We start from the raw sequence: 27,667 nt of genomic DNA on the forward strand, positions 1-27,667 counted from the left end.
TCCCGCAAGCTCACAACTTTGCTGGTTGCAACAGTCACAGGACTATTGTAAGTTGAGATGATCCCTAAAACCGGTGCAGCTGGCGTATTTTGCCTAGTGTTGCTTCTAAAATAAACATACTTTATTTCTCAGTTGCTCACACCTGAATTGCTGTCTTCTTATGTTAGCAAGTGGCAATGAAGATGAGAAAGGAATCTAGAAGGGATCATGCTGGTTAAACTTTTCACCAATGGAGAATTACTTCAAGAGGCATAGAGTCCTGCATCACTAAATTGTCAGATAAATTGCAGTGGGGTCCGCAGTCACCATGGCATCCCTGTAGGTGATTTGGGCTTGAAGTAATTAAACGTCTGCTTCATCTTATGGCGTGTCCTATTGGGTAATATCACTGTCAGGCAGGGCCTTAGTAGGTGGGTCAAAGAATAATTTCCACCAGGAGATGTGACTAAATTGGCCCAGATTGTATCGTCACAGTGACCCACTGCTGAGTGAGTCAGATGTGGAGCCACGCAACATACAGCAACAAGTGTGCCTGTGGGCGCAGGGTTCCCTGCCATTCTTTTGCCCCTCGGCGGAATGCCTACAGATTGATGAATCAGAGCTGGTGTTGAACCTCAAGCTCATGAGGCTGTGTGTCCCTGACACAAGGCACCTGCCAGTACATCAAAATACCAAAAATACAGTCAGTTAAGTAAAGGGCTCTTGCAAATGGCCTTTCTGCAGAGTCACCCCCAAGCCTTTTGCTTTCCTCCTCCTCTTTTTCTGACCTCATTTTTGCTGGCTTTAGGACTCTGCACACTTTACCACTGCTAACCAGTGCTAAAGTGCATATGCTCTCTCCCTTAAATCATTGTAACATTGGTTCATTCCCAATTGGCATATTTGATCAACAGGCAAGTCCCTAGTAAAGTGCACTACATGTGCCCAGGGCCTGTAGAGTGAATGCTACTAGTGGGCTTGCAGCACTGGTTGTGCCACCCACAAAAGTAGCCCCTTAACCATGTCTCAGGCCTGCCATTGCAAGGCCTGTGTGTGCAGTTTCACTGTCACTTTGACTTGGCATTTAAAAGTACTTGCCAAAGCTTAAACTCCCCTTTTTCTACATATGTCACCCCTAAGGCAGGCGCTGGGTAACCCAGAGGGCAGGGTGCTGTGTGGGTAAAAGGCATGACATATATCTGTGTGTTTTATATGTCCCAGTAGTGGAAAACTCCTAAATTCATTTTCCACTGCTGTGAGGCCTGTTCCCTTCATAGGCTAACATTAAGGCTACCCTCATAAACTGTTTGATTGGTAGATTCTGATTAGAAAGGGGTAAACAGGTCATATTTAGTATGGCCAGAATGGAAATACAAAATCCTGCTGACTGATGAAGTTGGATTTTAGATTACTATTTTAGAAATGGCACTTTAAGAAAGTGAGCATTTCTCTGCACTTAAATCTTTCTGTGCCTTACAATCCACGCCCGGGCTGGGCTGGTTGACAGCTCCCTTGTACATTTCACCCAGACACCACAAACACAGGATGCTCAGTCACACCTGCACATATCTGCATACTGAATGGGTCTTCCTGGGCTGGAAGGGTGGAGGGCCTGACACTTACATTTCAGAGGACAGTGGCCTGCCCTCACACAATGGACTGCTGTTGGAAAATGAGTTATTGGTAAGGGCAGGTAAGTTCTTACACTTAGCAATAGGCCACTAACCTCCACTTAGGTCCAGTTAGGTGTCAGTAAATTAAACCCAGCTCAACCCATGGTAGCTTGGCAACGAGCGACAAGGCTTAACTTAGGAGACAAAGCGTAAAGCATTCAAATATCACAAAACAGTAATTAAATGAAATACAGGAAACAGTTTAAAAATCTAAAATCAATTTATAGAAATAGATTATATTTTTATCTTTAAAATGACACCATAACGAATAAAATCGGATAAGGGGAACCGGAGATATGAATTTTTAAAGAATTAATGCTTTCTAGCGAGTAGAAGCAACTAGCACTCAAAGGGTTAAAAAAGGTCACACTGGAAAGGAACAAAGTCCAGAGTTCAGGCCACCCACGAGGTAACACTGTCAGACTTACTTTCAGAAGTGTTTGATTCGGGAAAGTGGTCCACAGCACCAGCCAAGAGTTCTGAGGCTCTGGTGTGTCTCTTGGGGTCTGGGACTACAACTCCCACAATGCACCTCTTCAACTTATGGAGTTGCTCCAAACATCTCCAAACTTCTGGATCTTCTTCCAGAGGCCCTTTTTGTGTCCTTGAAGTGTCCATAACTTGATCCAAGGTTCCAGAAGCTCTGAGTTGCTCCTTGGGAGTTTGGACTACAATTCCCAGAACGCACCTGGTCAGAATCCTGAAATGGCCGCTGGTCAGCTGGGCTCTGCTTGCAGGACTTGATGCAGGGGACTCTGGGCAGCTCCTTTGTACCTGTAGCAAACAGGGAGTCCCTTCTTGAAGCAGTAGAAGACAGGTAAAGTCCTTTTAGTGGTGAAGCCCAAGTGTGCAGCTGGTGCAGTCCTCCAGAGTGAAGTGTCCAGGTGCAGGTCAGGGGTCCAGCAGGGCAGCCCTTCTTCTCCTGTAATTCTTCCTTGTTGGAATCTGATAGGGATCTGAGGTGTGGGTGCAGGTCTGCCAGTTTTATCCCTGCTCCTGGGTGAAAAACAGGGGGGTCTGGTTCTCCAATCAGGTGCAGGGTCCTTCCCCCTGTGATGACCACTTCCTGGGAAGTGTGGCAAAAATCAGTCCCAGGGAGCAACATTCCTCAAAAATCCATCATGGCTGAAAGTGATTTTTGAAGGTTACATCTGGCTGAGCCCACCCACTAGTGTGGCTAAAAATCCTAAACACACCCCTCTCCTGCCCTCTCCTAATCTAACCAAGGGGGCACCTAATTGTCTGGGTTTGCAGGATGTGAGGGTGTTGCTGGGTTGTTCCAAATGTCCTTCTCTGCCTTTGAAGACCAGTTTGGCAGCCCTTCCCCTTCCTGCTTCACTATCTGCTGAGGGGAGATCTCCTCCCTAAGGCACATCTCTTTGCGTGGAGCCAGGCCACTTCACACCTCATCAAGGCAGCCTGGCCAATCAGAGCACAGCAGCATAAACACTGCAGGGCTGAAGTTGGCAACATTTCAGGTAAAGTTTAAAACTCTTTACCTGAACAAGTTATATTAAATCCCACAACTGGAAGCTGTGGGATTTATTATAACAATTAATTTGATACCAAACGTCTGGCATCTGTTATTTAAGGGGACTTTTAAAATTAAAATAAAGTCTCCCCATTCTAGCCTATAGAGGCCATTCACTACAATGAGGGAAACACGAATTTGGCTGTTTTACCTCACCAGGGCTTATAAAACTATTTTTATAAGGTCCCTGTTTATAGTTACATGGCACCCAGCCCTAGGGGCACATAGGGCACACCTTAGGGGTGACTTATATGTAAAAAATAAGGTAGTTTAAGACTTTGGAACTACTTTTGATTCCAAAGTCGAATTTGCATATAACTTTAATTTAAAAGCAGCCAGCAAGGCAGGCCTGCCTTTAAAATGACATGGGGCACCTCAGCAGTGCACCTATGGGTGCACTACCTATGCTGGGGTCCCTAAACCTACATTCCCTACCATATACTAGGGACTTATAGGTAGGTTGACTTAGCCAATTATAATTAGTCTAATTTGCATACTGATTTTACACAGAGCACAGGCCCTGGGACTGGTTAGCAGTACCCAGGGCACCATCAGAGTCAGGAAAACACCAGCAAAAAGTGGAAAATGGGGGCAAAGAGTTAGGGGGCCTCTGCAATCAGTCCTGTTCTCTCACAACTGCCAACACTGGACCCTGCAGACAGGATTGTACTGAAAGGGGACTTTGTGCACTTCTAAGCCACTCTTTGAAGTCTCCCCAATTCAAAGGCACATTTGGGTATATAAACTGGGTCCCTGACCCTAGAAACTCAGTCACTTCCTGGGAAAGAAACTCTTAACCAGAACCTGCAACCTTGCAAGAGAAGCTGCCTGGCTGGCCAACGGACTCGCCTGGGCTGCTGTTGCCCTGCTGCCTTCCTGGCCTCTGGCTCTGCTGAGAAGTGCTCTCCCAGGGCTTGGATTGACCTTGCCTCCTATTTCCTGAAGTCTCAGGGCCAAAAGGACTTAATCACTGCAAAGAAAACCTTGTGTGGTGAAAAATCAAAGCACAGCCTGCCGGAAATTACGCACAGCCTGCTTAGCGAGGAAAGAATTCCCGCATCGCCGAACCGGAATGACACAGTCTGGCTTCCCGAGTGGAGATCGACGCAGCACCAGCATTGCGACCGGAACTTCAATGCACAGCCCACCGGTTCGACGGAACGCCAAACCAGAATGACGCAGCCGACTTCCTATGTGAGGAATCGACATGGTGCCTGCCGTGCGACAGAAACTCCAATGCATCGCCCACCGGATTCATGCAGCCCCTGTGACTTCATCCTGCATGCCCAGGATATCTCTGCTTCATTCCTGGTTGTCAAAAGACCCCGCATCGCAAAGAGGATTCAAGCGTGCACGCCGGAATTCGACGCAAAGCCCATCGCCTGTGTGTGCCTGGAAATCCAACGCACACCTACCTTTTTCAACGCATCTCCTCCTCTATGGACTTAGTGCGTGTAATTTTGATGCAAACCAGGTACTTTGTGCTTGCAAGAAACAATTGTTTCTTTTAAGAACTTAAAACTCATCTTATCATTTCAAAAGTGATATTAAACTTCATATTGCATTAACGCTAAAGCACAATCCCATTACATAAAAATTGATTTTGCCCACTCCATGCTAATGCTGTCTGGAGATGGTGGAACAAAGTAGAGAGATGAAGAACGGAAAGCAATTTTGAATGAATAGGGTACAGTCAGCTGGAGGAAAGACCTTGCAGATAGTTTTGTGACCACCAGGAGAGATTAATTGGGAATAGCATGAATAATGTCGGTAAAAATAAGCAAACAAGACTCTGCTTGACTGTGTGCTGAAGAAATAATGAATAGTGAAACATTGGGGGGGGACATCCATTTTACAAAACACGTCTGCTAGGCCTTAATTGAGGGCTAGCTAAAAAGGATCGAGAAAATTAATTTCTACATGTCATCGGAAATTTGCTTAGAAAATAATAGCACAATATCAGATTGTACATAAGTAATCAATAGTAAAACTTCATTCTGCTTGGTCACTGATGCGCCAAAATATGAATATGAATGAAAATCATCAAAAACGTCCCCTTTGATTATTCTGTTAACGCTAAAACTACAATGAATATAATTAGTCTAACAATTATATCAGTCTGCATCACTTTCGGCTTCTTTTGAGTTGACTCTTCCATCAATTTTAGCTGATTGTAATCACTGTTTTTGGAATCCTTCATTTCAAATTTGTGACTCTTTCTCTTTGACGATCTTCTTTTCTCCTTGCACCAGCATTTTAGAAATAACCACTCAGAAAATTTCAACAAGAGGAACAGGGCATTTGCACAAGTCAACACAATAATTACAGGTGTTAAAAATAACCATTCAACAACCTTACTAAATCCTTTTCCTTCTAACTAACCCAGGAACCTACTGTTGCACACAAGCCATTCTCATCTAAGCTTGGATGTAATGAGAAATATCAGTTATGTTTTGAACATAGCCTTCAATAACCCTACTCGGATCGTGTATGACAGTGCAGCATTCCATAACCTTCAAAACCTTGCAAACATTGTCTTCGTTTGTGAGAAGGATATCTAGTGTTAAGCGATTTTGCATTATCATTGCTCGCATTGCCATCACTGCAGAATTGTTCTGAATTGCACCTGCAGTATTCTCTCAGGGGAAATTCTGAAACTGGCTCTAATTCGCGATCACTAACATACCCCTTTGCTTGTTTTTCTGCCTTTGTAACTTTCTTTTTAGCAGTAACTTTCTTCTTGAACTGTTCTCTGTACTTTCTCATATCTCTTCAATCTTTTATCTTTTCAAGTAAATCTCTAATGGGAGCTCATAAATTCACTAAGACCAACTCCTTTAGTTCCTTGTGAGTCAAATTGATTTCATAATTTCTCTTCCCATTCTACTAATATTGACCTCATATTATTCAGCTAATACTTCGAGTCTGCCATGTCCTTCATTTGCACACCTCACTGCTTCTCTAATCAAATATCTCATTTGATCCACATTGTATGACATCAGTCTAGTAAATAAATAAATTGCCCCATGTACATTTTCTTCGAATTCAATCTTGAAAAGTCCAATATTAATGTTGCTCTCTTTAGAAGTCCAAGTAGGAACAGTAGCAGAAATCATTTAAAACTGAAAAGGCAGCAATAGTATCTGTACTAGTACTGGACAAAGTTGTTTATGTTTTCTCAGGTGGGGAAATTGCTTATGCACCCGCAAATACAAGTGCAGTCGATTCCTGTGTGTGTTCATTCTTACCCTCTCCTGCTGCATTCAGGTACTGTGAAACCCTGCATCTGTCTCTGGATCCCACCTGTATATGAAAGAGGTCTGGAATACAAAAGAACATTTAAGAAATTATCCACCTCATCTGAGTTTTGTTTTTAGTTCTGCTTCTCTCTCTTTCCCTCATCGTCTTTCTTTGTGTGTTATTTTCTTAACTTTTGAGGGAGAACTCTCACCTCCTCTACCATATACCGCCTCCAACATTTCTCCTTAGGATCTCTCTTTCCTTCCACTGTCTAAATGATTCTCTCACCTGCTTCATCTTTTTCGTACTCTCTGTAGCCACTCAGTCTGGTTTATTCAGCGCCTCAAACTGTGTTGGTCTAGGTAACAGCTTCCTCTCATTGATGATCTCTCTCAGGAAATCTAGCTTTCCAATATTAAAGGTACCATCTAAAACAAATTGCATGTCCTTGCCAGAAGAGGTGCATTCATGCCAATTGTGATTCCAGGTTCACGTATAGCACCCAATATTCTTTATCATTTCATATGCAGCCAATATTAAAGTTTCTTGCTTTAGCTTTAGCTCTTTACCTTTGCAGGTATTTTCCGTTCCTCCATAATAGGTAAGCCAGGAGCTTTAGACTTTTTTTTGACTCAGCACCCATTATTCTCATTCAAAATAAACCTGAAACCAGACAAAAAAGCTAGCAACGAATCCCAGTTCCGCTTTGCCAAAGATCAACAAATCGTAGTGTAGCTTTGCCGGCAACCAGCCTTTGACAGAATGACTCTGTTGTGTTGTCTCATCAATCCCAGTCTGACTCCTGACCACCCAATAACAGCGCGACTTTCTTGTGAATTGAAAACACAAATGCACTGCCTTCTCAGTCCAAACACACTAAACAAATAAAATGCTGCTCAATCTAAATAGGAGGAGGTCAGCAAGTTATGTGTATAAGTCAGCAAGTTATGTGTATAAGTTGTATGTACCACACAAATCACTCTATCTCAGTAACACACCAGAACACTCTTAATCATTAAAATCATTGCACTCCATGTATATTACAATCCAGTTTGCTCAGAAACAACACCATAAGTAAGGAACTCTGCAAAATCCACCAGAAGAATCCACTAAAACTAGGGACAGGGCAAAAAGAGAACTATCTAAAGCAGAAAGGCGGTGCTCTTAACTCGCAACCATCTTTTGCTACAACAAATTTGTGGGTGCAGGGTCCTCCGCAATTCTTGCCCCAATATAAATTTACCTCAACAGAACACACAGGATTGATGGGTGATAAACCTCAAGTGCATGAGGTAATGTGTCCTCCCAGTACATAAAGTATCAGGAATACTGTCAATTAAGGGCCTATTTATTAACTGAGTTGTGGATCGGCAGAATAAATGTAGGAGTTTTATTACAAACATCAAAAAGATTGCTATCCAGAATCAGCATAAAGTCAATTCTATAAAAGCTCTTAGTAAATAGGGCATAAAGATGTACAAATCAAAATATTTCTAAGACTTAAATAAGTAGCAAAATTAATAGAGAAAAGGACAGCATATCTAGTAGAATCGGAAAATCATCTGGCTCACCCCTAAAATCAACTAATCATTTTTGAGAGTGGCGCTGTCACCCTTGGGGGTATCTGGGCACTGTGGTGTGATGTCTCTGTCAAAGAGCCAGGTCTTGAGCCTCTGCCTGATGTCTGTGAGCAAGGGTGCAGTTTGGAGGTTGTTCCAGGCCTTGGTGGCGATGAGGAGAAAGAGGGGTTGCTGCTACAACTGCAATGGATTCTGTGTGTGTGTGTGTGTGAGGGCCAGAGAGGAGGAGCGCAGGTGTCTGCCGGATTGATGGGAGTGTGTTCGGTGGTTGATGTAGTCCAGGCCTTGATTGGGCAGGGTTTTATAAGCATGGGTGAGGAACTTGAAAATACATCTCTTCTGGATAGGGAGCCAGTGGAGTTTTCTGAGGTGGGGGTGAAGGGAGGGAGTGATGTGGGTACGCTTGGGGGAAGGTCCAGGACGAGTCTGGCTGCCGTGTTCTAAATGTCCTGTGATCTGGAGTCTTTTTAGGAGCAGGGAGGAGATGCCGGCGTAGACGACGTTGCCTTAGTTGAGGCGGCTAGTGACGAGGGCCTGGGTGACGGTTTTCCCGGTGTTAGCCAGGACCTGTCTGAAGATTCTGCAGAGCATGCAGATGGTGTGGAAGCAGGAGGAGGCAACTACGTTGATCTGCTGTTTCATGGTCAGTTCACTGTTGAGGGTGATGCTGAAGTTGCACGCTTGGTCCGTGGACTTGGGAGTGGGTCCGAGTTTGGCTGGTCACCAGCTGTGGTCCCGTATGGATTTGTTTTTCCTGAAGATCAGAACTTCCGTCTTGTTGGAGTTGAGTTTGAGGCAGTTAGTTTTCATCCAATCATCTATGTTGGTCATGGTGTTGCAGTAGTTTGTTCTGGTGGTTGAGGAATCTTCCATGAGTGAAAGGATGAGCTGAGTAGCGTCTGTGTAGGAGATGATGTTGAGTCCGTGGGTCAAGGGTTTATATTGGAAACGTCTCATAGAACATAACAGAAAGTGCAGATTCATCATAGCGTGAACAAATGTATAATATTAGCAAATCAGAACACAGTTTAGTTTTGAGCTACCAATTCAACATGTCAAAATAAACCTTTTGCCAGGGCCAAACCTTTCTTTTTAATATGTAAAAGTCATCCCTGTGGTAGGCCCTGAACAGCACACAGGGTAGGATACATTGTACTTAAAACTGGGACATGTACTTTTATGTTTTGCATGTCCATGTAGTTAAAAACTCCTAAATTTACTTTTCACTACTTCAAGACCTACCTCTCACAGGATAACATTAGGTTACCTTAGTACATTTAATAAGGGCTAACTTGTAATTAGAAATGAGTTGAAAAGTCATGTATGGTTTCAAATTAATTGTTCTTTAAATTTTTCTTTAACAGTAAAAGTGGATTTTGAGTCACAATCTTGAAAATGCCTATTTTAGAAAGTTGGCATTTTGTTGTCCTTACCATTTAGTGCCTGCAACCTCTATCCTGGGTCACATGACTGGGGTTAGAGTGGCAGTTGACCTTTGTGTATTCCTCCTAAACAGTGGAGACAAAGGGGCCCAAGGTGTTTGCAGGATGGGCCATCCTGCAGGGATGGCAAGGGTGAAACTGTTGCTTGCCCGACATACATTTCAAAGGGCTCCCTCATCACACTCATAAAGAACTTGACACCAGCCTATTGTCACTTTAGACATCTTGGACCCTGAGCAGGAGGGGAAGTACATTTCCAGAATCAGATTTAGGAAGGCCTAGATGTTTCTGCCACTTCAAAGACTGGTACAGGTATAACTATTAGTCCCTCAGACCAGCTGTTCAGTTTACTTGTGGGCCTGCGGAGGACATTTAGACGGACTGCCTTGTATTTCAGAAGACTGCCCTGCTGCTTGAGGTCTGCTTTGTACTTCAGAGGACTGCCCTGCTGCTACCGTAAGATTGTCCGCTGCTTGACACCTGCCTTGCTGCTTGAACCCAGGACTACCAAATCAACTCTATGCCACTGTTTTGCTTTCACTAATGACCGAGCTGACAAAAATCTCTGGAATGCACTTCTCATTTCAAAGAAGACATTTATTATTTCACCACGAGTTTCCTAAAAGGAGATTAGCATGTTGAAGTCACAGCAATGAAAGGAAAACATACCAAAATGATTCTCCTCTGCAATGTAAAAAGAAAATATATGTATTCATATCATACTGCAAAGCAAATGGAGTAAAAATGCATCACCGTAGGGCCTGCCAAGTTCTTCATCTTTCTCATGCCAGCAAGATGATGACCCCGTTCGACAACGATCGAGAAAGAGATCTCCACCCTCACGGGAAAGATATCAGGCATCCTACGTCCAGAATCCTGATTGAGGCCACTCACACTCTCACTGTCGCACTGGGACTTTTTTTATCTTAAGAAACCAAAAGGAGCTTTCTGAAAAAAAACCTCATTTCGCAATTCAAACATGCTGGCTAGTTTAGGTCAGGATTGAAAGAAACAGGTTGGAACTGGCCAGTTTCCCAAGGTGTCTCTCCCAAGCCTAAGTCGTTCCCTGCTGTACCATAAACATCAGCCTAGTACATCCTTATCATGCTGATTGACTAACTCCTCCATATTATGTACTAGCTCTTCGGTGATAATATGTCCTATCTCTTCGATGAAAAAGAGCACGAAAACAAGATAGACTGCAGGGTTTACAATGTGGAAAAGTACGAGCAACCTTTAACATGGCAGTGTCTAATGCTACGATAAAGTCAGGCCTAACCTGGAGGCAATGTGTAAAGCGTTTGCACAACACACACAACACAAGAGACGCACTATCCCTACCACAAAGGAAACACAACACCAAGTTATATGAAAATATACTGTATTGTACACAACGCAATTATTAGACCAAACATCACATATCAGTAATATCCTGCTACCTTAGCAGTTGTCACAACGTTACACATTAGTTACTCTGCAGAACTAGCAGTAGTCACATATAACACACAGGTTACTTAGTATTCTGCAACGTAAGCAGTAGTCAAGAAACATGTTATTACACCAAAGCACTTGTCATAGAAATATCATGAACGCCCATATTAGGAACATTATAAAAGTATGGCAAGTCAGAAAAACATATTAGCAAGTCATGCCCATAAAAGGAACATTTGCATACACATATGAAACATCATCAAACAGGTAGGCAACATATAAATCAATAAAGTCTCAAAAAAGAACTTATGTTGTATATATTTTCTTTTAGCAGTACCTGGTTTACATGATGAAGGCACCTCCAGTGCCTGTAGAATGAAAAATAGGGCCCCCGGCGGTCCTCTGCACCAAGCGGTGGCCTCCCACGAATTGTGCGGTTGAGGGGGGTGGCACACACACCCTCTGTATTAATGTCATGCCCCTCCTGGGACCCGCAATCGCTGGGGGCCCCCTGGTCTCAACCGGCCCTCACGAGGGGGGGGGGGGGCAAAGTTAGCCAACAATGATTTATGAAAGAGAAGGGCGCCACGCACCCCCTCTGTCATAATAATGGCCCCCTCCTGGGGCCCGCGATCTCTGGGGGCCCCCCAGGCCTCCACCGACCCTCATGAGGGGGCGCCAAAGTTGAGAAAGCAATTAGGGAGGAGGGGGTGCCACCTCCCCTCCGATTTGTAACGTGTCCCTCCTGGGCCCCTCGATCGCTAAGGGCCCCCCCCCGGGCCTCCACTGGCCCTTCCACATGGGGGGAGGGGGAAGCACCACAATGGCACTGGCCCACAAGGGGCCACAAGCGAGACCGGCATGCGGTCTCCGATGACAGGCCCCGGATTTTGTTGGGGTAGTGGGGGCCTCCGGTGAGGCTTCCTTTCCCCCTGCCCATCATAGAGGACAAGCAGGGGCCCGGTGGGATGGAGGAGCCTCCGATGAGGCTTCCTTTCCCCATCCTGGCTTCTGGCGCACGCTGCAGCCCACCCAGCCTGCAGAGGAAGGCAGGCACCCAAGTAATTGCTTGCTTGTTCCCCGGGGTCGCTCCTCACGGCACGGTAGTAGCGCACTCGCTCCGTGGGCACGGAGGGTAGTGCGACTCCGGTGCTACATGAAACACAGCCCGGGTCCCGGTGGTGAACACGGGGCACAGCGACGTGCTTTCTCAAAGCGCTAGGGCCTCATATTAAGCCCGGGTCACGGCAGTGAATTCCGGCAACAAGCACTTACAAAGTGCTAGCTTCCAAGGTGAAGCAGGACAATCCACTTAAAGCGCTTTCCCAAAGCGCTGGGGAAAAATAAAGCACTCCTCGTGCTGTAAATAGATGCAGGGGTCAGGGGCCACAGCACCCTGCTCCTGGGGGACAGAGTTTAAGGAAAAGGCCCACAGGTGAAGGGGCCCAGCAACAGCCCAGTGTGGGGGGGTGCAAGCAAGTGGCAGTTTCTTACAGTGACCAAGCAGGTCACAGGTCAGAGGTCAGCACAGCAGCAGCACTCATGGCGGTTCCTGGTGAGTCCTTCCAGCCTTCTGTGTCCAGTTCCAAAATGTCTCCAAATTGTGGGTGAAAACTCCCCTGTATTTATACTCAGTTTTTACAGTGTTTTACAATGGAAGGGAAGAGGAGGTTCCAACCAGTTACAACTGGTTCTGGAAGTGTCCCCTCTCCCCTCCAGCACAGGCTCCAAACGTCAGTTGGGGGTAAACAACCCTATTGTGTGAGGCCAGGGCACAGCCTTTACAAATGCAGGTGTGCCCCGCCTCTCCTTCTCTCAGCCCAGGAAGACTATTCAGCATGCAGATGCACCTCTGTGACACCTCCACCCTCCCTGTGTACAGGCTGTCTGAAAAGTATGCACAAAGCCCAACTGTCACTCTGCCCAGACGTGGATTGGAGTCAAGCTGCAAAACACCAGAGTCATAAGCACAGAGAAATGCGCACTTTCTAGAAGTGGCATTTCTGTAATAGTAATAAAAAATACACCTACACCAGTAAGCAGCATTTCTTACCACCATCACAACCATACCAAACATGCCTACGCTACCCCTCATAAATCAGACAATACCCCTTACACATAAGGCAGGGCATTTCTAATGCAATCCTATGAGAAGGCAGCACTCACAGCAGTGAGACACCAAGTTAGGCTGTTTGTCACTAACAGGACAGGCCACGCAACCTGGTACATGTCCTGCCTTCTACATACTGAGCACCCTGCCCAAAGGGCTAGCTAGGGCCTACCTTAGGGGTGACTTACATGTAGTAAAAGGGGAGTTCCTGTGGCAGAAAACCGCACACACAGGCCCTGCGCTAGCAGGCCTGAGACAGGTTCGAAAGTCTAATTGATTGGGTGGCGCAAGCAGCGCTGCAGGCCCACTAGTGGCATTTAATTTACAGGCCTGGGTATAGAGATACCACTGTACAAAGGGACTTATAGGTAAATTAAATATGCCAATTAGGCACAAGCTAAGCATACCAATTTTAGATGGGAGAGCACCTGCGCTGTAGCACTGGTAAGCAGTGATAAAGCGCTCAGAGACCTAGAGCCAACAGCAAGAGGTTAGAAAAAATAGGAATTAGGCAAAAAGTCAGGGGGTGAACCTGCCACAAGGGCCAGGTCCAACAGTGCAACACAAAGTGAGTGGTCAAAAACACATATTTCACTACAGCCACTCCACAGTATTCCACTGTACGACATGTCACTGTTATGACACTCCACTCTAAGGTACGACACACCACACCACCCCACTTTACTCTCCCGTACACAACTCCTATCTAGGCCACTCCCTTCTACTCTCCACCACTTCACTCTGAGCCATGACACTGTATGCCATGATAATGTACACCACTGCACGCCACTCCACTGCAACCCACTGTACAACATGCAGCTGCATGACACTTCACTCTAGTGTATGACATGCCACTCCACTCCACCACACTCTGTGACACTCCACTCCGGCATTCTCCTCCCCCTACTCTACGACACTCCACTCAACAACAGTATACCCCTTCTCTATTTCACTCTATGAACTATACTTGATGACACTCCACTCGACCACACATCACAGATGGCACTTCATGCAACATCACTTCACTCCGCAAGAGAACACTAGGATTCGAAAGAAATCTTTCATAAATGAAAACATTGAAGTAGTTTTGGGAAAGGGTTTTTCATTAGCAATAAGCTCTTGTTTCTTGGCTTTATCAAAGGGTTCTTAAAAGTCAATCACCCATTGTCTTCGGGCACGACAGCAGGTTTTATGTGTCTCAGCAGGAAGGTAAAAGGTTAGTGTTTGCTTTCTATAAACACTGCTCACAAGCAGATACGAAGGACTCCAACGAAGTGGAGCTTTCTATCTCCCTAATGTCTGCTCACGTTTGGGTGTGTTTTGTTGGGTTTGGAGGCTGACAACGTGACTAACAACACCACTGAACACTCCCGAACCACAGAGACTGATATTCCTCTTGGGGGTAACCAAATGCACACACTGAGAGCATACATAGAGGGGTTCAGCCCACTTGCTTGAAAGGATGAGCCTCCCAATGTGCCCCACAGTAGTGATATAACAGGAGGACCACCTAGCCATCTCTTCCTGGGAGCTGATGAGCAAAAGGAGCTTGCTCCTTGTACTAGAAGTATTACTGCAAGGCTCTTTTTCCTGGTGGTAGGACCTTTTCAAAAGGAAGAGTGAACTTTGGGTACCTCTTTTGACCTAGGAGCCATAGTTTAGTGGTCTTAATACATGACTTTCGAGGTCTTCAGTAAATGTGTGAGTGTTATGTTTACTGAGGCGAAAATCAAAACCCTCAAGAGATATACAGTGACTTTCCTATCAGTCTAACACAGAGAAGAGAGGTGTGCACTCCAGAGCCATTCAAGGGAGACTTCTGTCCCACCACAGACTTTTTTATTAGCTTGCATGACATCATAGAACATACTAAGTGCTTTGTACCAGGAAGGGGACAAAGCTCTGGGCTGTCCCACTTGGACAGTCATGCAGTGGAACATAATATACTTACCCTAACAAAATGGTAAATAGTAATACAAGCAATGGAGAAGATTTATGAAAAATATAATGTACAATTTAAAGTTTCCAAAGGGACTTTTTGAGATTAACTCTGAACATCAACTCTGGGAAATTGCAGATGATTTAGGGTAGCATTAGGAGTCAACAGTGAAAGAAGAGGCTCTTGTGTCTGACTTGGTAAATTAGGGACAAGGGTTGATATCACTTCTCAGTCCTCAGTCTTTGCATCTTTAACCCAGCTCTCACAAACATGTAGTCATATTGTAACAGGTTCTGCAGAATGGATGGTTCTTGATAATGATTTTTTTAAGTTCTAAAAGAAGATATGTTTCAACACACCTCCTCACAGCCTCTCTCTGTTGTAATGAGGGGGGTTCTTGAACGCAGTCAAATTCAGTGAGGTTCAAAATCGAGTCAAAATCAACTCCCAGAATAGCTATTAAATGAATATTGGGGTGACATGCTTGCCACTTGGCACTTACTTGGTTATGGATGCTGATGAATCGAAACTCTGTTCTCACTTGTCCTGAGCTCATTCACACAACAGTTCACTAAGTCATGAAAAGGGGCTTGTTGTGATATTCAGTTTAGGGATTATTTTGCTAGTCGAAGTCATGACTCCAGTTTCCACTTGATGGATCCTGTCTACTCAACAACTGCGACCAGCATGCACCGCCTGTCTGGCCTGCTACCAAAACTTGCACTGGTGATCAGGTCCTGTAACAATGCACTGGGATATCTGCCAGAACCAACTCCTTGATAAGATATCATTATATTTCTAGGGGCAACATGTGCCATTGTTCTATAGACACAGAATGGATAAAACCCTTCGATACATCTGGTCCTATGTTCTGTATCAGTTGGTATGTATCCAGAAGCTATCTCTTTCATTTAATTTTCGTATGTGGTTTGGTAGTTCCTTGATGCCCCTCATGAGCCAATTGTAGTGACATCTAGATTAGAAATATGAACATCACTATTTGGGACCCCTGAAGCAGCAGCTCATCAGAGTTGATTGACTTATATAATGCAGTGAGCGTCCTTGCTTTGGGAGTGCGGAGAGATAGACCTTTCCTGAGTCATCTCCATGCATCATGCATGCTGTTGCATTATTACATCTGATGGCACCTCATCACACTTCACTTCCATTCATTAGTCGTTGTTATGGCTCATGAGCACTGAGGTGTGTGCTTGGTCTGCCAGTGTTTTCCGTATTACTGCACACTTTACCCCTGCTAACTAGTGGCAACATGGTTGTGCTCTCCCTTTCAAACATGTCAAAATAGTCAGTGTTTAATTTATTTGTACATCCCTAATATATGGTACTCCATGTACCCAGAACCTGTTAATTAAGTACTATTAGTGGGTTGCAGGACTCATTGTGCTTTCCACTAAATTAGCACTGTAAAAACCCACCTGTGCCACTGCAGCCCGGTGTGCCATTTTAAAATATCATTTTTGACCTGTCATAGTAATCTTTTTGACAGACATAAACCTTCCTTTTTTGAACTTATAAGTTCTGAAGGATGACTGGACCTGTGTTCCTTCAACCCGGGAACTCCAAAAGTGGCTCCAAGGGTCACCTGGTTGACCTCCTGTTTGAGCTATAGGGCTACATCAAGCTTCCACAGGCCTTTTCCTGCTCTCCAGGTGACCAGTTCCAACTGGACATGACCTGGTACTCTGTTGGCATTTGTGAGAGTGAGTCTTGACCCCCAAGTACTTGTTGCCAAGATCTTAGACCCTAACTGAATACTTTTCCATACCCAATACTGAGCTTTGACACCTACAACTTTCATTTATGGCTTCACCCGACTCAATGCTGAGCTGCACCAGTTCTCTGGCTTCACCGAACTCGATGCTGAGCAGCATCCGAGCATTGGCGCTAGCAACCTTTATCAATGATTTCACTGGGCCTGATGTTGAACAGCGTCCAATCAACTCTGAGACCTCACACAGTGGCTATTGTTATCATTGAGCCCCACTTCAGATCCAGTTTGCTGCCAGGCCCCACTGAAGGCTTTTGACATTCACAAAAGTTTCTAATTTCGAAGGTAACGTTCCACTAGGACGAATCTGGTCCATGTATCCAACTGACGATCCATCACAATTGGCTTTAACTTCTATCTTTGACCTGGTTTAGCATGACCAGATACTTGCGGTTGGCACTTTCTGTTTTTGGTGCTATTTTTAATTCAAACCTTAAAAACTCATATCTTCAGTTCTACTTATTGGATTTTGTCATTTTGGTGTTTATTTATTACCATGTTCTCTATTTTTCTATTTTAGTTTGGGATTTTTCTTGTGTTGTTTCCACTTTATTACTATTTGACTACTGCATAAATACTTTGCACTTTACCTCTAAATTGGGCCTGGCTGCTCTGTGCCGTAGCTCATCACACTCTGCAGGAAGCCCTCATCATTTTGTGTTACACCACTGGGTGCAAGAGGGGTGGTAGTCTGTCCTTTGTGGCCATTCTTCTGATCAATGGGGGCAGGTGTAGCCATATATGCACCAAAATAAGGCACTGAGTTATGGAAATTGTTTCAGAGTATGCATCGACAAACTTGTTATAGTTATGTTGTGTGACATCACATAACATACACCCTACAGTTTCTATCACAAAGAGAAGAAACCTCTAACTATCCTATCTGGCAGCCAAATTTGTGACAGGAAGAAGTGGAAACAAGCATTTGCAATGCAATAGGTCTCACATTTTCCTGAGTTAGAGCTATTGGTATTGTAAATTCATAACTGGACTTTTCTTGCCTTGTAAATTGGTCAACCCTGCCTCATAATTTTGTTATTTCCTGCCATATAATTCTAGTGGCCCTGCATATAACTGAAGCATTTCTATTTACCTTCTTCCTCTAGCTGCAGCAAAAAATGAAAACTTTGCCATTTAGCATCCTATTTTAAATCTGTCATGCTAATTCCAATGGAATACCACTTTCATCCTCCCTCCCCCACCATCAGAGTTGCTGGTTGGCTAACTCAATTCCTCTAAATGACACAAGACAGCCACAGAGGAGAAATAAACTGGAAGGGTCACCCAAACATATCTAGAGTGTTCAAACAGTCATAGTGTAATAATATTGTTAATTTGGCCTGACTCATTGTCATAATTATAATAAGGAGAGATTATTAAAACATATACAATTATCACATAAACCTTTATTAGAAATAACATTTTGGCATTAGACTTTAATGCACAGTAACACCATGACAAAAATATCATTTGTAAGAAACATGGTTATGCAACCATATTGTCAGCCCCTAAATGGCATAACCCCATGAAAAAAACCACAGGAGAAAGTAATGCAGTGTAACCATATATTTAGCTCCTAGAGGGTGTAGTGTATTATTCACTTTCAAGGCTAGCAGGCCTATTGCAATGATATTACAAAGCCCATAAAACATAACTTCTCTCAGCTGTAAGCTAAAAGCTCCAACCTTAAACAGATAAAGAATGGTGGTAGTGGGCCAAGTTTCTGTGTGCCACGAATATTTTAGTATGTTGATAAGACTGTAATGTTTAGGTAGCTCCTAGAAGACACCACAATGAAAATAGCATGTGTAAGAAACATGGTTATGTAACTATGTAGTTAACTCCTAGAGAACATAATCACACAAAAAGATGATATTAAACAATGCAATGTAGCCACATATTTAGACCCTTGAGGATGTAGTACAGTGGTTCCCAACCTGTGGTCCGGGGACCCCTGGAGGTCCGCAAAGCCTTCTCAGGGGGTCCGCGACTGCTTAGAAAATTTAAAAATATTAACAAATATTGACAAATTAGGTCCCTAGCTTCCAGTAATGACTCAGGCGGGGGTCCCCGGATTCCAATGATGATTCAGTGGGGTCCCTGGGTTCCCATTAATGTTAAAATGGGGGTCCACAGAAATCAAAAGGTTGAGAACCACTGATGTAGTACATTATACATTTTCAGGAGCAGCAAGCCTATGGCAATGATATTAGAAACAAGGCCCTTGAAAAAGAAATTACTCTCAAATATAAAACAAAAGTTCCAGCCATGCAAGACAGAAAGAGCATGTTGTGCTGATTGTTTTGGTGGTGGTACCATTGTCTTAGGACCACCACGGGCTGAGTTATGAGCAAAAATGTTTAGTCAAAGTAATGCCCTGCAAAGCATTATGGGGCAAGTTTCCGTGTGCCATGAATATTTTAGTATGTTGATATGAGTGTAATGCTTAGAATAGCCCCTAGAGGACACCACAATTAAAATAGCATTTGTGAAAAACATGGTCGTGTAACTATGTAGTTAATCCATAAAGGGTATAACTACACAAAAAGAAAATGTCATTAAATAATGCAGTGTAATCATATATGTAGCCACTAAAGAGTGTAGTGCATAACACATTTTCAGGGATAAGTGGCTTATAGCAATGATCTTACAAATAAGGCCCTTAAAACAGAACTACTCTCAGCAGTAAAACAAAAGTTCCATCCATAAGAGTTATTAAAAAGACACAATGGTGGGAGGGGTTATTATTTTGGAGTCCCCACTAACATAGTGTGTGGACTCAGAGATGATGCAGATAGAAAGAGCACGTTGTGCTGAACGTTTTGGTGGTGAGCCCATTGTTCTAGGACCACCACAGGCTGAGTTATGGGCAAAAATGTTTTGACAAAGTAATGCCCTGCAAAGCATTATGTGGAGAGTTTCTCCCAGTGCAGTGAATAGTTTAGTAGCGACTCTCCCGCTGTGCCAGGAGAGCCACTTTTGTTTTGAGGATTTCTGTTTTATGTAAAGCATTTGCCAATTTTAAGTGTTTTAAGGGGAGAGCTGCAAGAAATGACTCTGATTAGGTAACTGTGAACAGTGTGACCAGTGCTTCAATACTGACGATCGAGTTCACGCTGTTGTGCCTGTTCGCGCTGTGAGCGCCATGGCCGCCTGGCAGCAGAAAGTGGAGAGTCAAAAGAAAAAGTAAAGCTGAAATTTATTGCCAATCGTGCAGTAATCCATGTAACAGGGACAGGACGCAAGGCATGACAAAAACAGCCTAAAGGCTGTAAAGCATTTACCAATGACACCAAGGGATTTTCGAGAGGCAAGCCCACGAACAACTGAAAGTGATGGGAGTGAGATATGCATGGTTAAAAGTCCACAACACTTACAACAGGTCAAAGCGCTTGTGCGCTCGACATAAAAAGATGCAGTCTGATACTATTAAACTTTTTTACAGTTGTTAAACTTTAAAATGTTTAATTTGCGTGCCTGTGGTGCATTTTCATCTTACCTTATTAGTTAGGTTTTATCCCCTAGAGTGTTTTAAAATTCGTGTGATCTCAGAAATGTTTGCTCGAAAGGGATTGGACTACGGGGAATGTGTACAAATATAAGGTTACTTACTTAAAATCATATTCCTTCTTTTGTAAAAAAAAAGAAAGAAAGGTAAAAAAGTGGGCAGCAGAGACACCTTCAGCCCAGCTAAGCGCCTGCTCCCAGAGAGGTTTTAGTTGCCCTGGGCCCCTGCCCGCCACAGAGCCATGAGAGAGTGAACTTTCTAGCTCACATCCGTCTATTTCTGCAATTCACGCTTTAATGTATTATTCCAGACATTCCCAACCTTTTGACTTCTGTGGACCCCCACTTCATCATTACTGGAACCCAGGGACCCCCACGGACTCATTATTGGGATCCAGGCCCCTCCCCCACTTAGACATTACTGAAAGCTGGGGACATAAACTGTTAATATTATTTAATTTTCTAAGCAGTCGCGGACCCCCTGAGGAGTCTTCGTTGACCCCCAGTGGTCCCCGGACTACAGGTTGGGAACCACTGTATTATTCAATATTGCTTGGCATTTAGTCACTTGAATTAGGAGAAAATGGGTAATAAAATATAAACTTGTTCCCAACAAAGGCTCCTTAAGTGTATCTTGTCGGGGTCCCCAGAAATCCTTAAGCTGACACCTTCTGCTCCTTCCTCTGCAGTGCGGAGTGTTTGATTCTGCGCCTCTGGTGAGCAGGATGTGAAAGTGATCCAACACCTGCCGAGAGATGCCTGGGATAGCTAGAAATAACTATTTTCTCAACTTTCTCATTGAAAACCTTAAACATTTCCTCACTTTGTTTCTGCAGCTCGCTTCCCTCCTAATTTGGAGGCCTGGTTGACGGCCTTGTGGGCTGTGAGTGCTTTGGCTGTGCTGCCCCCTGGTGGTCACTCTGTGAATATGCAGGTACCTGGGAAGAAGTCAGACTGCCTTTGAGCTGCTACTTCTCTGTGTGAACCAATCCAGTGTCAGGACTGGAGTCAGTGCTGTTAGTAGATAGAGAGGGAGTAGTACTCGAGCCCCAGAAGGGCAGCCTGGAGCCTGTGACAGGTGCAGGGGAGTGTCGTCAAGGAAGCAGCTGGAAGATAACTGGAGAGGGGTCTGTGGGGCCATCAGTCTGGTGAGGCAACCCAGGAGTCAAGGGGTGTCCTGGGGGAGGGGCGTGGCTTTGTCTGGCTCAAGGGGAGGGGTTAGTAATAGTCAATGCAGGGACTGCTGCTGTCCTCCATGTCCTGGGCTCTGTGTATGTGTAGAAGTTCTAAGGTTGTAAATAATGAGACCTGAGCAGGTTTTGGCAGAAATCATGACTTCTGGTCATTCCTTCTGGTTTCTCAGAAGTGAGGCGCCTGTTACATATTTTGTCAGATAGTGAGAATACGAGTAGGACTCATAGTGTACAGAATGGAGTCTGTGCGGACACACACCTCACACATAGTGAGCTATGCTCATCATTGGCAGCTCCCATATGGTCTAGCGGTTGGGATTCCTGGTTTTCACCCAGTCGGCCCGGGTATGACTCCTGGTATGGGAAGTTAAATATTAACCCATACAATGCCTGGGACGAGCTGGTCTCGCCCTCGGCCACGGTTCCCGTGTACCAGGGATGAGACTAGCTTGTCCTGCATGTGGTCCTCCCGCCCCCGTCATGGATGGAATTGCTTCCCCGACCCCCGATTCCCTCAGTGATGTCAGCATGCGATCGCGTGCTGACCTCATTAGAGGTCACCTCCCATTGCGCTGGAAGCATGCTTCCAGCTCAATGCGGAAGAGAAATGCTAAGCAGGCTCAGGAGGAGGGGGCAGGGACAGACATCAAAGGAAGGAAAGGCTTTTCCTTCCTTTCAATGTCATTCTGAGTATTTCGTCCTTGGGGGCATTTAATTATTAGGCCTTTTCTGCCCCCCCGGGGGCATATCGGCCTATATTGATTAGGACGATCTGGGGGCAGAAGGCACTAGACACCAGGGATTGTTTTTGTTTTTTTGTTTCATAAGGGGAGCGACCCCTTAGGCAAGGGTCACTCCCCAGGGAGCAATCATTTTATTAAGCATATTTTGCCCCCCTGGGGTCAGAATGGCCTATATTGATTAGGCCATTCTGCCCCCAGGGGGACAGAAGCCACTAGATACCATGGATTTAGTTTTTTTTTAATGAAACTGGGATAAGGGGAGCGACCATTTTGGCAAGGGTCGCTCCCCAGGGGGCAATAATTTTATTAGGCCTATTCTGCCCCCCCTAGGGGCAGATTGGCATATACTGATTATGCTGATCTGTCCCCCGGGTGGGGGGGGAGGCATAGGCCACTAGACACCAGGGATTTTTTTTATTTGTTTGCATTGATAAGTGGAGCAACCCCTTAGGCAAGGGTCGCTCCCCTGGGGGGGGGGGGCAAATTGTTTTTAGGCAATTTCTGCCCCTCTGGGGGGCAGATCCGCCTATTTTTATTAGGCCAATCCGGCCTCAAGGGGGGCAGAAACAACTAGACCCCGTGCATTTTTTTTGTGCCAATTTCATGCAAGGGGAGCGACCCCTTAGGCAAGGGTCGCTCCCCTGGGGGGCAACTTTATTTTAGGCCATTTCTGCCGCATCGGCCTATTTTTGTAAGGCTCATCTGCCCCCGGGGGTGGGGGCAGAAATCCCACCAGACACCAGGGAAGACTTTTTTTTTTTTTAAAGAGGGTGGGGGCATGGCCATCCCCCCACCACAAATAAATGGGGACAAAGTTGTTCTGCCCACCGGTGGGCAGATGGGGCAATTACCCCCAATCCACTCCCCTAGGAGACAGAAAGCCTACTAGATGCCAGGGAATAAAAAAAAATAGTGGGCTGGTGGCTACCAACCAGTATGGGCATGGTTATGCCCCCACCCAAACTGAAGGGGGTAACAGTCTTTCAGCTCTCCCCTGCACACTAAAACATGTTATCCCACAGCAAGCAAGAGGACATTTGATTATTTTGGGTTTTGGTTTTACATTTGGGCCATGAGCTTGGCTAACTCTCAAAATCGTCCCACTTGAAATGGTGAGGGCTGCACTTTTTGGACTTTGGGACGCTGGCATGTAGAAAAAACCACAAGACCTAGACACATCTGAAAACTAAACATCTAGGTGAGTCCAGGGTGGTGTCCTTCACATGCACCTTGCACCATTTTCTTACCCACAATGCCCTGCAAACCTCCAATTTTGCTGGAAATCACACATTTTTCCCACATTTTTGTGATGGAACCTTTCAGAATCTGCGGGAATCATCAAAAATTCCTCCCACCCAGCTTTGTCACATCTATACGGATAAATATTCTGCCCCACTTGTCAGCCTAAAATTTTTTTTTTTCAAACTGACCTTTTAGATCCGCTTTGGTTAACCCTCAATTTCGACATGTTTTTGGCTCTTCCCTGTCACAGGCACTTGGCCAATCTACACAAGTGAGGTATCATTTTTATTGGGAGACAGAGGAGAAGGTTGGGTGGTAGGCAATTTGTCCCAGTGCAGTGATCCCACACAGAAATGTGGGAAAAATGTCATTTTGTTTTGCTAAATTTGACCTTTGCTGAGGATTCTGGGTAAGAAAACACTGGGGGATCCACGCAAATCACACCTCCCTGGACTCCCTTGGGTGTCTAGTTTTCCGAAATGTTTGGGTTTGGTAGGTTTCTCTATATGGCTGCTGAGCGCAGGACCAAAAACGCAGGTGCCCCTCCCCCCCCACCCCGCAAAAACAGGTAGTTTGTGTTTGATCATTTTGATGTGTACAGATAGTGTTTTGGGTCATTTCCTTTTGCGGGCACTAGGCCTAGCCACACAAGTGAGGTACCATTTCGGGGAACGCTGGGTGGAAGGAAATTTGTGGCTCCTCTCAGATTCCAGAACTTTCTGTCACAGAAATGTGAGTAAAAGGCATTTTTTTGGACAAATTTTGAGGTTTGCAAAGGATTCTAGGTAACAGAACCCTGTGAGAGTCCCACAAGTCACCCCATCTTGGATTCCCCTAGATGTCTAGTTTTAGAAAATGCACAGGTTTGGTAGGTTTCCTTAGGTGCCGGCTGAGCTAGAGTCCAAAACCCACAGCAAGGCACTTTGCAAAAAACAATTCTGTTTTCTTTGGGAAAATGTGATGTGTCCACATTGTGTTTTGGGGCATTTCCTGTCATGGGCATTAGGCCTACCCACACATGTGAGGAACCATTTTTATCGGGGGACTTGGGAGAAGGCTGGGTGGAAGGAAATTTGTGGCTCCCCTCAGATTCCAGAACTTTCTGTCACCGAAATGTGAGGAAAAAGTGTTTTTTGGCCAACTTTTGAGGTTTGCAAAGGATTCTGGGTAACAGAACCTTGTGAGAGCCCCACAAGTCACCCCATCCTGGATTCCCCTAGGTGTCTAGTTTTAAAAAATGCACAGGTTTGGTAGGGTTTCCTAGGTGCCGGCTGAGCTTGAGATCAAAATCCACAGCTAGTCACTTTCCAAAAAACACCTCAATTTCATTGTAAAAATGCGACGTGTCCATGTTGTGTTTCCTGTCACGGGCATTAGGCCTACCCACGCAAGTGAGGTACCATTTTTATCGGGAGACTTGGGGAACACAGAATAGCAAAACAAGTGTTACTCCCCCTCGTCTTTCTCTACATTTTTTCCTTCCAAATGTAAGACAGTGTGTAAAAAAGACGTCTATTTGAGAAATGCCCTGTAATTCATATGCTAGTATGGGCACCCCGGAATTCAGAGATGTGCAAATAACCACTGCTTCTCAACACCTTATCTTGTGGCCATTTCGGAAATACAAAGGTTTCCTTGATACCTATTTTTTACTCTTTATATTTCAGCATATGAATTGCTGTATACCCGGTACACAATGAAAACCCATTGCAAGGTGCAGAAAATGTATTGGCTCTGGGTACCTAAGGTTCTTGATGAACCCACAAGTCCTATATATCCCCACAACCAGAAGCGTTCAGCAAGCGTAACGGTATATTGCTTAAAAAAATCTGACATTGCAGGAAAAAGTTACAGAGTAAAACGTGGAGAAAAATTGCTGTTTTTCACCTCAATTTCGATATTTTTTTATTTCAGCTGTTATTTACTGTAGGAAAACCTTGTAGGATCTACACAAATGACCCCTTGATGAATTCAGAATTGTGTCTATTTTTCAGAAATGTTTTGCTTTCCGGGATCCAGCATGGTTCACACCCATTTCTGTCACTAACTGGAAGGAGGCTTAAAGCACAAAATATAGTAAAAATGGGGTATGTCCCAGCAAAATGCCAAAATTGTGTTGAAAAATGTGGTTTTCTGATTCAAGTCTGCCTGTTTCTGAAAGCTGGGAAGATGGTGATTTTAGCACCACAAACGCTTTGTTGATGCCATTTTCAGGGAAAAAAACCACAAGCCTTTCTTCCCATTTTTTCTTGAAAAAAATGAAATTTTTGCTGTATTTCAGCTAATTTCTTGGTCTCCTTCAGGGGAACCCACAAACTCTAGGTACCTCTACAATCCCTAGGATGTTGGGAAAAAAGGACGCAAATTTGGCTTGGTTAGCTTATGTGGCCAAAAAGGCATGAGGGCCTAAGCCCAAAGTGCCCCAAATCGCCAAAAAAAGGCTTGGCACCTGAGGGGGAAAAGGCCTGGCAGCGAAGGGGTTAAAAAAAATCTATTTGGCCATTTTAAAATTGCTCTTTTTTCCTAAAAACCCAAATGTACCCAACGTCTGAATAAATCTCATTTGCTTCGTCTTCCATCTAATGCCCTTTCAGGTTCACACTGACCCCCTAGATCCTGCCCCCCCCCCTCCCCAGCCCTGGCTGCACAGATACTGTAGGATGAATCACCTGGAAGAAGAAACCCCCCAAAAAGTACAGGTTATATAAATAGCTGGGGTCACCAGTTAGCTGTGGTCTCGCGATGAAAACGCTCATTTTCTTTCCTGCTCCGCCCCTGCAGTGTAAGAGGGTCTCAGTGTCTGTTTTATGACATTAATCACCCGCTATGTCGGTTTCTAGGAGCTTCTAGGAGTTTACAGCTGAGTTAGTTGGTGTTTTATCTCATCTGTGGGATGCAGCTGCTGTTTGCAGTGTCCACGGTTTCTCATTATTGCACCAATTCTTAGGTCTATTTAAAGCATCAGATGTCACAAGTTCCCTGCGTGTTCTAAAGACTTAATTGTAAAATGCACCTCTTCGTTGCGTTGTGCTTGTTTTGTGATTCCTAAAGTACACTGACAAGCAGTGAAAAGTTAGGTGGTGACGTGCAGCTCATCATACTCCTTCTGTGAGGAAGGATGGACAGGCGAGACCCACGTGGCTGCTCATGGTGTGATGGTCAGTACTCTGGACTCCAGCCGTCCCTTAATGAATATGTTTACAATTGTTGTAGGCACTGAGCATTGAAGCCAGTTATATCTCTCAGATGACCCGTCTCTTCCTGTTTTCATTGTCCTCGTGGTCTCTGCGGCCGCAGACATCTATACATTATTCTCAGAAACAAGGTTGGTATAAAAACGTATCAAAGTTTTCTATCTTTGAGAAATAAAATATGTGAATTTGCTGCAAGAAGACATCTGTAACATTGTGTTTTTGTTACTGTGATGTGTATGCAATATGCCAACTCAAAATACAAAGCAGCTGTATAATGTGACATCTTTCAACAATGCACAGTATCACCCACAGTTTCTCCGACTCAATACAGGATTCGGGACAAGTTTACACAGAGCCTTCTTAGCGCAGTAGGCAGCGCGTCAGTCTCATAATCTGAAGGTCGTGAGTTCGAGCCTCACAGAGGGCACAGCTTTTCTTTTCGCAGTCATCCATATTACAGATTGGAAAACAAATCTGCGCAGTCCTTACATCATGATATGGGCAACGTTTCAGAGTAGAATGTTTACAATTTAAAAGCAGGGTCTCTTTCTTTCTGTAAATGGATTTGCACAACTAGTAAGTGCATTGGTTCTGTCTGTGCCTCTACAGTCACGTGCACTACCGGTGACGTCGCATCCATTTGTGCTGGGTCCTCATTGGGCCTTGTGAGAGGGTTCAGCATCTGCCCCCGCCCCGCCCCTGTAACGCTGGCCCCTGCAGTTTGTGCATCTACCTCCCCCAGCCCACGCCGTGGAAAACACGTGCAGGGTTGTAGAGCCGGGCTCCAGATCTGATATCACGCTTTATTTGCCGTTCAGGAGCGCATCTTAGTACTGAACTATTTAAAATAAATATATATTTTTTTACCATTGCAATGATAATTCGTGTGCTAAGGGCTTTTTGTTTGAAAATTAGCCGATGGGATCAGATGAATCTTCGAAGAAGATTTTACGGGCCAGTGTTTTGCTGATCACCTACCCTAATACTTCTAGTCCAGTTTTTTTTTCTCGTTGCATGCTGGATCTTGTAGTCATGTTAACTCATATGCAAATGCAATTGGCTTTGCCACTGTGT

General features: G+C 44.6%; 1 long non-coding RNA gene and 1 other non-coding gene across 3 annotated transcripts in view; both read left to right on the plus strand.

The window, feature by feature from the left end:
* LOC138281262 (uncharacterized) overlaps positions 1 to 27,667 on the plus strand; it is a 196,621-nt gene that overhangs the window by 31,377 nt on the left and 137,577 nt on the right. The window lies entirely within an intron of this gene.
* On the plus strand, positions 26,948 to 27,020 carry TRNAM-CAU (transfer RNA methionine (anticodon CAU)). The gene has a single exon. It is a non-coding gene; the product is annotated as a tRNA-Met (tRNA).

The sequence above is a fragment of the Pleurodeles waltl genome, unplaced genomic scaffold (genome assembly GCF_031143425.1).
Source record: "Pleurodeles waltl isolate 20211129_DDA unplaced genomic scaffold, aPleWal1.hap1.20221129 scaffold_86, whole genome shotgun sequence".
Classification (NCBI taxonomy): Eukaryota; Metazoa; Chordata; class Amphibia; order Caudata; family Salamandridae; genus Pleurodeles; species Pleurodeles waltl.